The 13,725-nt window shown below is 38.4% G+C and overlaps 1 pseudogene; it reads right to left on the bottom strand.

Annotated features, from left to right (window-relative positions):
• Positions 1-845: 845 nt before the first annotated feature.
• On the bottom strand, positions 846-13,215 carry LOC115993027 (annotated as a pseudogene).
• Between the last annotated feature and the right edge of the window lie 510 nt (positions 13,216-13,725).

Below are 13,725 nucleotides of genomic sequence, written 5' to 3'. Positions count from 1 at the left end.
GTACTGACTAAATGATCATAAGTTTGTAATTGTGTAACCTTTAATAATCATATTTATCATCACACCCCGAGGGGTAATACTATGTGATTTGATGCCCCTCATCATAAACTGATTGGTCACCTTGGGATTTGGTATGGTTTTAGACCGTACAATTCAGTGTAGTTTTATCTATACTGTGCTGGCCTTTTTATTCCCATTTTGGGCTACTTTGGACTTGCCCAAATATCTTTCTTTTTTTCCTTTGATTTGGACTGATTTAGAATATCCCAATGGGATTTTAGTTGTAAAAAGGGTTTTTAGTTGTTAAAGTTTTTAGTAATTTTCAACTATTGAAAAAGATATATTAAATATATAAAATAAAAATGATATAGTATTATTAGGTGCAGTGAAATGCAATTTTCTAAAAACAAAACAGCACCTGGTCTTTGCACCCACACCATGGTTGGTGGTGCAGTGACCATATTCAAGAGTCAGTTTAGGTGTGGTCAAGTAGTTAGGGCCCTTTTTTGTACACCCCTAGTTCTAATGTCAATAAAATAGTAGTTTTCACAAAATCATAGAATTAAAATAAAATAAAATAAATAAAAAGGCTGATACGTAATTGACTACCACCAAATGCAAAACAATGCTCTAAGGTCAAGAAAAATCATATGTTAGCAGAGAGTGTACATGCTGTTAGAATGACCTAAGATTGACAACCAATTTAAGTTATGGATATACTCTTTCATATCTTTACAAACACCATATCAGAGATCCAGTTTACATTACCAAAAGATTTATTACATAAAATGTCTTTGTTGAGGCAGTATCCTTATAAGAAATTATAAAAGAAAATTTTAGTTTGCTCAGGCTGTCAAGAGGGAGCGGCCTTCCTTGATGAGAACAAACACACTGCCACCATCTTCCCTTGAAATTCGAAGTTCTTCATCAAGGTATGTGGTAAGCAACCATGATTCAGCATTGCTGTTTGAGAAAGAGAACTTCAATGGTGGCTGGCTGGAAATGGTCTTCGCAACAGATGAAGCTGTGTCTTGAACAGAGTTGAGTAAGCCCTTGAAGGGTGTAAGGTCAATCTTTTGCCCCAGAAATTCCACATTTTCGGGTATAACTAAGGAGTCAGTTAATTGGGGAGTCCCAATAATGATACCTTCTTCAAATTTGATCTGAATAGAGGGAGAAAAAAAAAAAGAAGGAAAGGGCTAATTTAGAGCTAAATCCAAAGCTTCAAAGTTCTCTAAGGTGTGATAGAACAAAATGGCCAAAGAGAATCTCTAAATGCAGAAGGAACTTGGAATATAATTTTGATTTGCACCCTTTAATGTGTGGTCCTTAACAGAGATTTGAACCATATATGCAAGAAATAATCTATAAATTTAGATTGCTGGACTAGTAGGCATAATTCGTGATTGATGAGAAAGGATAACATTAAAAGAAACGAAAATAAAACCTGCACACTCTTTGGACTTCCGACTTCAAACTTGGCACTGGTACTAATTGAAGTTGTAGCCAATGGGCCGGCAAACCGGACAATATTCTGGACTGTAACATTTTCTGAGTCAATTATCTGTGATATTTCTTCTACCATCACTAAGGGCAGTGCACCTCTCGACAACAATGGGAATAAACCTGCAAAAGATGTGAACCTGCTCCACACACAAAATTCAAATTCACCATGTGCATGACTATTCTCATGAGTACTAGAAGAAGAAACATGAGAACTCTTATGAGAAAAAAAAAATAACAAATCTTGTTGTTTCATGATATATTTCCAATATTAATTGTTGCTATACATCAACTTCCAAGTAAAACTACAAACCATTTCTCAGCAAATAGCTAACACATTAAGCAACAACGTCATACCAAGCATTTTGTGCATAGAGAGGTGCCTATTCTGCTACAAGGCCCTTGGCCAAATCGAATTTTTTAGGTTTTGCTTTAAATTAATTATCTGTGCCAGGCCTATAATGTAAAAATAGCGGAATGCCATATGTAAAAACATTACCAGATCTAGAGACCTCTATGCAAGTACGCATGCCTCACATAACAAGAACTAGATGAGTGTAAAGATGCACCATTCTTGGGTTGATCATTTTGATCCTGGCTACAAAGTTTGTACACAACCCAAGTCCTGTGGAATTTAGCTATGGTGGATGTCTGAATTCCTTGAAAGGGGCCAAACCAAATTACAAAGCAACTTGATTATCTCAAGTCACAAACTGCCTAGAGTTGGATTCCTGTCTGTCTTCTAACACTAACTAGTACGTATAAGAAGTCTACTCTATATTAAAAAAATTGTAGTACAAATGGATGTCTTGTCTTTTTTTTTCTAAGTCTTTTCTACCTTAAACAAATGTAGTTCAAATGGATGTCTTGTCAAAACTTCATAAATTTTGCCTTTAGTGAGTAGCTTAGTTTCACTGTAGTAGAACATGCGGCTCGTCTCAACTATGGCATCTGAACATATTTCTTTCAAATTTCACTGCTTATATCTTTGTTTTCACTAAATCACTGATTACCCCCAAAACTTAAGCTATTAGAAAATTATGAATTTAATGATTTAATCATTATTTGATCCGGAGTGCCTTTTAACTAGAGCCCATTGGCATTAATCAAGGTGTAAAAGATCAAACTGCAAGACACAAATACAATCTCATATTGCCGGTTGAATCATGAACACCTACTGGAATGCTTTCTACAAAAATATTCTTACTCTACAAGAATCTTACAAAGCAATTACTATAATATAGAGAAAGTTTATAGGCACAACAAAAATCTCAAAACATTTTCAGAACAACCTTGTTTTGAGTTATGTTGGATCCGGGTATAATCTTTCTTATTTTATTTTAACTTAGGTTAGACTAACACCTCATTTTTTTTTGGTAAAAATATTGTGACTTGTGAGATTATGACCATAGAAGAACTCATATATTAATAGTCTAATACACCACTCCACCAACAAAAAAATTTCTTAGTTTCCAAACAAGATTCATCGAATGATATTATCCCCTTTCTTACTATCTAGTCTAGAACTCCTAAAATTTTATGAAATTTTCCATTTCCAAAGGTGAAAAACCCCAATTGAACCAAGCAAGCAAAATACTTCTCTACTAAGATTTATGAAAGTTCAATTTTGTGTATAAACACCCTTGAACGTTTAGACCCCCAATTTACAAATTAACCAATTCAAGCATTATGTCAAACAACTAGTGTGCGGAAAATGAACATAAGTTATAATATAGAATTGGATAAACTATCTAAGTCAAATTAAAATCACAACCCACAACAGATAATAAAAAGGCAAAGATAAAAGGGAAGGAAGATGCAAATACAAAGACAACACGCGATGTGTTATCGAAGAGGAAACCGAAGCCCTCGGCATAAAACCTCTCCGCCACCCTCAAAGAGGTAAACAATCCACTAGAAAATGTAGTTGGGATACAAGGACAGCAATAGACCCTCCAAGCCTAATCTACCCAGTGCACTTAAGCCCTCCAAGCTTCTTGCTCCAACGAGGTTGCGCCGAACCTTTTTCTTTTTTAGCTTCCCGGATTCCGCTACTAGACCATAGTATCAACCAATGTAGATTGGTTCCTTCCTAACTGCTTTCCAGCAAACCAAACAACCCTCTCAAAGTGATGAGTATGGTGAGAACAAGGTTTTGGTAAAATGCCTCTCAAGGATTTGACATTGGAAAGGAAGAGAGTTGAGGAATTTGAAGAGACTCTAATGTATAGATTGTTGGTGAATCAATCTTGTTTTTCTTTAGGGTTTCTCTCTCAAAATTCTCTCTGGAAGCTCTCTTACATTTGTGGATATAAGGGGTATTTATACTGGAGTGAGAGACGAATGTGAAACGTTAGGTTTTACAAAACAGGGGTGGCTCGCGGCTTGGCCTCGCGACTTAACTAAGTCGCGAGATCCAGTCGCGAGATAACCGTATGCCCAGTTGTCCTGTTTTGTCTTGTAGTGCTCTAGCTAGCATAACTGTTCACCTTCTGGCACGCTTGGCACGTGTACTGCGTTTGGCGGCTTGAAGCCGCGAGCTACCCACGAGAGCAAGCTGCGAGTCTTTGTTTTCTTGCACACTCTTGAGCAATCAACACTCTATCTCACTTACTACCCTTACAACAAACCCACCTAAATACTGGGTTACTAAATGCTGAAATACAAGTAAATTTGGCACGGAATAAAACCAATAAAATGGTTGATTAAATTCAACCTTACAATCTCCCCCTTTGGCTATTCCGTGACAAAATCCTAAAACAGACTCTAGACTTAACATGTGAGTTGGGAACAGTTGAACAAAACTCACTCACACCTAACTCTAGAAGCTGTGTAGCACTTGAATCATAAGATCATGAAACTCCTGAAACACAACAATACACCATGATCATTGTATGCAGAAAAGCATGAAATGCATATGAAACAAGCTTAAAGTGATCAAGCAAAGATGAAGTGAAGATTCAAATTATGGCTTGATCAATCAAGTGAACACCACAAGGTAGTGATCACAGTGCTCATTCACACTTGGAATGAACACTTGAACATACAAGTTAACAAGAACAAAGCAAGATACTTGTATGCTCAACACTCAACCAATGCATAATACACTAAGTATATGCATCTAGGAACAATCCTACAAGGGCACAAGAGTGACAATACTTAAAACAAAATACAAGACATTTAGATTAAAGTACTGATTTCAACATAGCATAAAAGGCTACAATAAGCAAGGTACAAACCATAAAGCCTACAAATTATGCATAAAAACATAACCCTAAAAGCTTACATAAGCACATGGGTACAAACAAGTACAAAACACAATATAACAACTTAAACTAAAGCAAATATAACAACTTGAACTGAAGAAGAAAGCAGAAACACTCCCCCTTAGGTAATATCCTCCCCCTCTGATAACACTCCCCCTTAGATAATATCCTCCCCCTCTGATCAGGCCTATCACTCCCCCTTTTTGTCATGGAATAGGCTATATATCCTCTTCTAGCCTTCTCTGAATTTGATCCAATTGAGTTTGAAGTGAGGTAAACTTCATATCCCATCGAGTGTTGTAATGGTGTAGAGTAGATGTGAGTCCAGACATCTTTGTATTCAACTCGTGTATAGAGGATACAATGTGATCAAGTTTTTCATCAAGGGAAAGAGTGCTGAAATGAGAGCCACTGTGAGATGCGGAAGGTTCCTGTTTGGCTCTCTTCCGACTGTGTCCAATGCTTGCGTTGAATGTACGCATGTTGATTGGACTCGGTTTCGGGAGAGGAGATTCATCTGCCGTTGGATAAATTCCCTTGAGCTTCAAGATCCTTGAAATGAGACAGCAGAAAGGAATGCACGTTCCAGTGCTTGATAAAGGGTACAAATTGTGAAAGATCACAATTGTAAGCACTCTTAGTTTTGGAGGAAGAGAGGAAACACTGATGGATTTTCTGTTGGGTGAGAACTCCAAGTCTTGTCCAAGACTTTCCTTGAGAAGCTCCTCATCAAGACAAAGATCATCATAAACCGGTGAGTGTTAAAATATTGGTCTGTTGATATGAAGGATCTCTGCCAAATATGCAAGAGAGACTGAAAAGCTCTTTTTCCTAACCCAGCACTTAAGTTCATCTTCTTCCACAATCGCGTTGGCATAAAATTCCTTTACCAAATCTTCATACGCGTCATCCAGATCAGAGAGAAGGTAATTCCAATCCTTGTGAGCAAACCATTTCGAAATGTCAATGTCATGAAGTGATGATTGATCCACAGTTCTTTCTAGTAATGGTGTAGCATTTTGGAAATAATTCTCATGAGACTGATAGGCTGCATAGGATCTAAACTTGTTGGGATCAAATCTCTTTGATGAAGAACGAGTCACTTTTGTTTGGGGTGAGTAGTCATCAACATCAATGACGTGTTCCTTCCCTTTGGAACTACCTCCTTTCACAGCTGCTTTCTTGAATGGTGACATGTCTAGTCTGAATCATGAACAGAGGAAGTGACAAAACACAATCCAATAGACATTATTAGCAGTGGGTTAGAGGCAATTCAGGGATAATGAAGAAACCCTAATGACTAGATGAAAATGACCAGAGAATAGTAATGAGGGACAAAAATGGCCCAAATGTAGCTACACAGTAGAGTGGGTCAGATTAAAACCACACAATCAGCATAGTAAAACACACATCCAACACAGGAATATTTTGAATCAACACATCAACAACGGATTAGACAAGATGAGAAACCAACAAATAACAAACCCCAGCTAATCATATGAGGAAGACCAAAACCAACAACTTATTAAAGCTCAAACTAAGTTAATAGCCTCCACGTGCTGAGCATGAACATAGAGCAACAGCCGAAACTCAAACCCATCTCAAAAACATAAACGAAAGCGAAAAATCCAGAGGGAAAACCACAAAATCAAGTAAAATAGGGTTCAAGAAAGAAAAGCCATACCTGTTACTTGAAGATTTTGAGCTAAAATGAAGCAACAATGGAGTTTGAAAGTGGGTGCATGGAGTGTTTGAGAAAGATGTAGTTGAGGAAGAGGATGAATAGAAACAAAAGTTCGAGGGAAAACTAAAAAAGATTTAAAAATTGCCCCTATTTTTGCCAAACACGCGTTTTTCGCGACTGAAGTGAGTCGCCACAAAGTCGTCAGTTCAAGCCGCCAAAACACTCAAAGACAAAAATTTGAAAAAATTTTCAAAGTGTTTTTCGCGACTGGAAGATCTACCCGCGAGAGAGTCGCGAGCTGAGCCACGAAAATCTTTGAGTAACCCTCGCGACTGGACCTTCTACTCGCGAACAAGTCGCCAAAAATAACCCGCGAGCACGCGACTGAGGCTCGTGACTTGACTAACCCGCGACTGAGTTGCCAAAACAGGGCAAAACTGAATTTCTAAAATTTTCAAATTTTGAGAACAAAATACTTTCCAAAAGCACCTAAAACACTCAAAAATCTTTTTGTGCTTAAATTCACAAAGATTGAGTATGTGAAAACACATTTCATCAAGTACAATCACACAAATGATTATGGCATTTATCAAATATAAACTTGTGTGTTGTGTGTGGATATCAACAATGAGATAGTCCTTAGTTTAATGTGAAGTTTCAATGATCAATTCAACCAAGGCATACACAATTAGCACTAGATCATGTGATCTATCTCAATTATAGAAGTATGTATATATGACCTCCCACAGAACTTAATAACATATCTTGGAGCTTTACATTTGACTCCACATTCAATCATAACATTTGATCTTTTTGATCCTTTTTGAGACAATCACCTCTCATTGTGAGAGTGATATTAGATACATCACCTTGATGAGATAGCCTTTAGCTTTTTGAATAAACATTCACTTGAATTTTAGGTCGCTTACCCTTTTTCCTAGTCAAATACTAGAATGTACAACAAGCTTTTACAGTTCAATATCTCTTTTCATTTGGAGATTTACATTTGGTGAGCTCTTTTAAGCAAAAAAAATAAAGAGTGGGAAGATATATAGACACAAGTTTATGCATGTCTCAAGATCAACATAACCATTCACTAATCATTCATGACAAGTTTGAAGATCTATTTACAACAATCAAATAGATTTCAAGATTTTTCCCGTAGTGATATGAGTGCAATGAAACAAGTTATGCTCAAAAATGCACAAAACCATTAGCACAAAGGTACAAGGAAAAACAAGTTTTAAAACAAAAACTCAACAATGTCAAACAAACTTTTTGATTTTCTGATTTTTATGTAATTTTTGGATTTTTGTCACAAGAAGAAAAGGATTGATCAAAAACAAAAGAATACCAAAAGAGTGCACAAATAAACAAACAAACAAGATCATGTTGCACAAAAAGCCAACAAAGTAGTGTGTGCCCCAACATAAACAAACTTATCATATCATAAATATGTGAAGCACACAGCACATAAGAGAGTCAAGGAATTGTACCAACACCAATGGTCTTACGGAGTGATTCAAATCGTGGACCATCAAGAGGCTTGATAAAGATGTCCGCCTTTTGATTGTTGGTGTGTATGAACTCAAGACACACAACTTTTTCTTCTACTAGATCTCGAATGAAATGGTAACGTATCTCTATGTGTTTAGATTTTGAATGCTGGACAAGATTCTTGGAAAGATTGATGGCACTGGTGTTGTCACAGAAGACACACATTGTCTCTTAAGGAATTCCATAATCATGAAGTAATTTCTTCATCCAAAGAAGCTGAGTGCAGCAACTTCTAGCGGCGATGTTTTCTACTTTAGCAGTAAATAGAGACACGGAATTTTGTCTCTTGCTCATCCACGAGACAAGATTGTTGCCAAGGTAGAAGCAGCCTCCTGAAGTACTCTTCCGATCGTCTACACTATCAGCCCAGTCAGCATCTGAATACCCGGCAAGACAAGCATTTGAATCTTTTGAATACCACAGACCATAGTTTGAAGTTCCATTAACATATCTAATGATTCGCTTAACTGCTGTCAGGTGAGATTCCTTTGGATTAGCTTGATATCTGGCACAAACACCAACACTGAATACAATGTCTGGTCTACTAGCTGTAAGATAGAGTAAACTCCCAATGATACTCCTATATAATGTAGGACTTACTTCTACTCCAGAAGAATCAACATTCAGTTTAGTAGATGAGTTCATAGGATGGGAAGCATGTTTTTTGGAGTCTAGTCCAAATTTCTTGACAATGTTTCTAGCATACTTCTCTTGTGAAAAAAATATGCCCTCCTTCTGCTGTTTGACTTGTAGACCCAAGAAAAATGTGAGTTCCCCCACCATACTCATCTCAAATTCCTTCTTCATCTCTTCAAAAAATTCAATAGCACGATCTTCAATGGTAGCCCCAAACACTATGTCATCAACATAAACTTGTGCCACAAGGAGATAATCTTCATCATTTTTGACAAACAAAGTTCGGTCAGCATACCCCCTTTTGAATCTTCTATCTAAGAGGTAATGAGTAAGCCGATCATACCAAGCTCTAGGTGCTTGTTTTAAGCCGTAAAGGGCTTTCTTCATTCTCAACACATGATCAGGAAAGTGAGGATCCTCAAATCCTTTTAGTTGCTCAATAAACACTTCTTCATTTAGATATCCATTCAGAAATGCACACTTAACATCCATTTGGTAGAGTTTGAAGTTCATAGTGCATGCAATGGACATCAGAATTCGAATAGACTCGAGTCTTGCCACAGGAGCGAAGGATTCATCAAAGTCTACTCCTTCTACTTGAGTGTATCCCTGAGCTACTAACCGAGATTTGTTTCGAATTATCTCTCCATCTTCATCAGTTTTGTTTTTGAAAATCCATTTTGTGCCTATGACATGAACATTTTTAGGCCTTGAAGCAAGTTCCCACACATCATTTCCTCACAAACTGATTCATCTCTTCATGCATTAACTCTACCCAATTCTCATCTTGAAGGGCCTCTTCTACCCTTTTTGGTTCAAATTGAGCAAGATAGCAGTGATAGGTTACATGATTGGCTAGCAGGATGTTTCCTTTTCTGAGGCGAAGACCTTCATCTAGAGACCCTATGATGTTGCTTTCCGGATGGTTCTTAATTACTCTTGAAGATGGCTTCTTTGATGTGGAGACTTCATCACTTCGAGAGAAAGGAGGATGGTCTTCCGGAGGAGTAAGAGGACTTGATGTTCTAGACATCGATCTCGTTTCCATTCTTGGGTTGATGGGAGTCGATTCTTTTTCTAGTGTAGGTTCTTCACCTTCTATATCAAGAGCTTCGACCTCAACATCGGGTTCTTTAGTGCTCGGCCCTTCACCATCATCAATCATCTCCACCTTAGGTAAGGCATCATCAATCTTGACATTGATGGACTCCATTACTGTCTTAGTTCTCTTGTTAAAAACTCTATATGCCCGACTCGTATTAGAGTACCCAAGAAAAATACCTTCATCACTTCTCGCATCAAACTTCCCAAGATTCTCCTGATCATTTAGGATATAACATTTGCTTCCAAACACCCGGAAATACTTCACTCTAGGCTTTTTTCCATTCCAAATCTCATAGGCGGTCTTCTTTGTTCCTGCTCGGAAAAATATTCTATTGCCAATGTGACACGAGGTGTTGACAGCTTCTCCCCAGAACTTTTGAGGTATTTGCTTGTTAAGCAACATGACTCTTGCCATCTCCTGAATCACCCGATTTTTCCTCTCTACTACTCCATTTTGTTGAGGAGTTTTGGGGGCTGAAAATTCTCTCTTGATTCCATTCTTTTCACAAAAAGACTCGAATCTTACATTCTCAAATTCTCTCCCATGATCACTTCTAATTTGGCAATAGAGACCCCTCTCTCATTTTGTAGTTTCTTGCACAGAATCTCCAACTTCTCACATGCTTCTGATTTTTCTCTAAAGAATTCAACCCAAGTGTATCTTGAGTAATCATCCACAATGACCATAATGTATCTCTTTCCTCCTAGACTTTCAGTTCTGGTAGGCCCCATTAGATCAACATGAAGTAACTTCAAACACTAAGACGTAGCAATCACATTTCACCTTGTGATGACTTGCCTTTGTTTGCTTTCCCATTTGGCATGCACCACAAACGATCTTCTTCACCTTTCCAAACTTAGGAAGTCCCTCAACTACTTCAAGTTTGGACACTTTAGCTACTTGTTTGAAATTAGCATGCCCAAATCTGTGATGCCAAAGTTCCAACATATTCACCTGAGCACTCCTACATGAAATGGGTGCCGTGGGAACTACTCCATAACAGTTATCAGTAGTCCGATTTCCCTCCAAGACTTGAATCCCTTCTTCATTGATGATCAAGCATCCCTTCTTAGAGAATTGTACCAGGAAATCATCATCACAAATTTAGTGATGCTCAGCAGATTTGCCTTCAGCCCTTTTATGTATAACACATCTTTCAATAGCGGCAATCCAGGTATCTCGATAGTTCCTTTGCCTAGGACTTGAGCATGACTTCCATCACCAAAGGTCACATAGTCACCAACTTTTTCTTTGAGAGTCTTAAACAGTGACTTAACCCCTGTCATATGGTAAGAACAACCATTGTCAAGATACCACAAACATGCATTAAACACCTTCAATGAGGTATGCACAAATAAGCTCGCATGTGACAAACATTCTTGACCTTCAAACAAAAATTCATCATCAGATTTCATGCTTCTTTCAGATTGACCTTTCAATTTCAGATTCTCAATCATCTCACACAACATTCTATTCTTTCTTTTATATTTCTTAATCAACGATTTAAATTCAGATATGCTACTGTGTAAGACATGATTCAGATTTTCAAAAAATTCCAGCATGTGAACAAATATTCTAGCATGTTTCTTAGTTTTTAATAACTCTACAAGATCATTGGTAAAACACTCTTCAGACATGTGCATAGAATCATTTTCATAAACACTTAAACTACAATTCAGCATGGTATTTTCCATAACAGCTACCACAATACAGGGGTCTAGGATCACACTTAGGTAATAAAACCACAACAAGTGTACTTGCTCTGATACCAATTGAAAGTTCAATTTTGTGTATAAACACCCTTGAACGTTTAAACCCCCAATTTACAAATTAACCAATTCAAGCATTATGTCAAACAACTAGTGTGCGGAAAATGAACATAAGCTATAATATAGAATTGGATAAACTATCTAAGCCAAATTAAAATCACAACCTACAACAGATAATAAAAAGGCAAAGATAAAAGGAAAGGAAGATGCAAACACAAAGACAACATGCGATGTGTTATTGAAGAGGAAACTGAAGCCCTCGGCGTAAAACCTTTCCGCCGCCCTCCAGGCGGTAAACAATCCACTAGAAAATGTAGTTAGGATACAAGGACAGCAATAGACTCTCCAAGCCTAATCTACCCAGTGCACCTATGCCCTCCAAGCTTCTTGCTCCAACGAGGTTGCGCCGAACTTTTTTCTTTTCTAACTTCCCGGATTCCGCTACTAGACCATAGCATCAACCAATGTAGATTGGTTCCTTCCTAACTGCTTCCCAGCAAACCAAACAACCCTCTCACAGTGATGAGTATGGTGAGAACAAGGTTTTGGTAAAATGTCTCTCAAGGATTTGACAATGGAAAGGAAGAGAGTTGAGGAATTTGAAGAGACTCTAATGTATAGATTGTTGGTGAACCAATCTTGTTTTTCTTTAGGGTTTCTCTCTCAAAATTCTCTCTGGAAGCTCTCTTACATTTGTGGGTATAAGGGGTATTTATACTGGAGTAAGAGAGGAATGTGAAACGTCAGGTTTTACAAAACAAGAGTGGCTCGCGGCTTAGCCCCGCGGCTTGACTAAGTCGCGAGATCCAGTCGCGAAATAACCGTATGCCCAGTTGTCCTGTTTTGTCCTGTAGTGCTCCAGCTAGCATAACTGTTCACCTTTTGGCACGCTTGGCACATGTGCTACGTTTGGCGGCTTGAAACCGCAAGCTACCCACGAGAGCAAGCCATGAGTCTCTGTTTTCTTGCACACTCTTGAGCAATCAACACTTTATCTCACTCACTACACTTACAACAAATCCACCTAAATACAAGGTTACTAAATGCTGAAATATAAGCAAATTTGTCACGGAATAAAGCCAATAAAATGGTTGATTAAATTCAACCTTACAATTTAATTAAACAAGTTTCAAAATTTCCTATCACTTTTAAGCTTTTGATGCACATGTTCATATATGATACTATTAAGGCAGGTAATCCTGAGAGTTCGAAGTGTGTAAACAAACACTTTCGCGAGAATCCATTTCCCATTGAGAAGAGTCAAGGCCTCAGTGGGTGCAGGGGTAGGATTTTTCGCCTCCAGCTACGTGAAAAGCTCGATAATCTCGGCTCTTGTCTCGCTCGTCGCATTTAGCCCCCAGTTAGTCCCGTGAAATGAGGTCACCAAAGCCTTCTTCAGCCAATCGATCTCGCTTGGCTCCACCGTCTTCACTCCTCCTCCTCCTCCTTCTCCTCTGCCTCCGCCACCGTGGGCACCTCTTCCTTCTCAGGACCCAACTCCTCTTCGCTCCCCGCTCCAACCCAGAAACTCGGCCTCTCCCAGACCAATTCCCCGGTCCAAATCTGGGTTTCCTCGACCCTTTTCGCCCCGCTTTTAACAGAACTTGGCGCAAAAACTGAAGCTCTGGGAGTGAACTGGGTTTGTGGAGTGACCGCTGAGAGAGTGAATTGGCTTAACTGTGACACAAAGGCCATTTTTCAGTGTTGATTTTGGGTTTTTCCTTGCTTGAGAGAGAACAGTGAACTGAGAGTTAAGAACAGAGAGTAGAGTTAATATATACATCCCCCAGCTTGTCTTGTGAGGAAGCATACCCTCGTAACAGGGTATACTTCCTCATACTGGGCAACCATACCGCCTACCTAGTTTTGACAACAATGTTGCTAGAAAAGAAACGTCCATGCGCAAATCACTAGGGGACACAGAGGTTGTCCATGTGTTCGACACGTGGATGTGAAGGCATTGGAGGAAAATAAAGCCGACTATAAATGAAAGGACCCTTCATTGTCTTTTGATCATTCATCCATTGATTATGATTATGTTGCCGGGATTCGAACGGCAAAATCAATTATTGTGATTGGGTTGGGACATGGGCAAAGAAAAAAACTAAAAAAACTTTGACACCGAAATAAAGCGGAGCCTGGGCGTCGGCAAATTACATTTTAAAGTCTAAGGCCCATAATAATCTTTCGGCCAGAACAGTCATG

This window comes from Quercus lobata, chromosome 5 (assembly GCF_001633185.2).
Source record: "Quercus lobata isolate SW786 chromosome 5, ValleyOak3.0 Primary Assembly, whole genome shotgun sequence".
Lineage (NCBI taxonomy): Eukaryota > Viridiplantae > Streptophyta > Magnoliopsida > Fagales > Fagaceae > Quercus > Quercus lobata.
The sequence above is the reverse complement of the archived record's forward strand: the minus strand, read 5'-3'. Positions and strand labels throughout refer to the sequence as shown.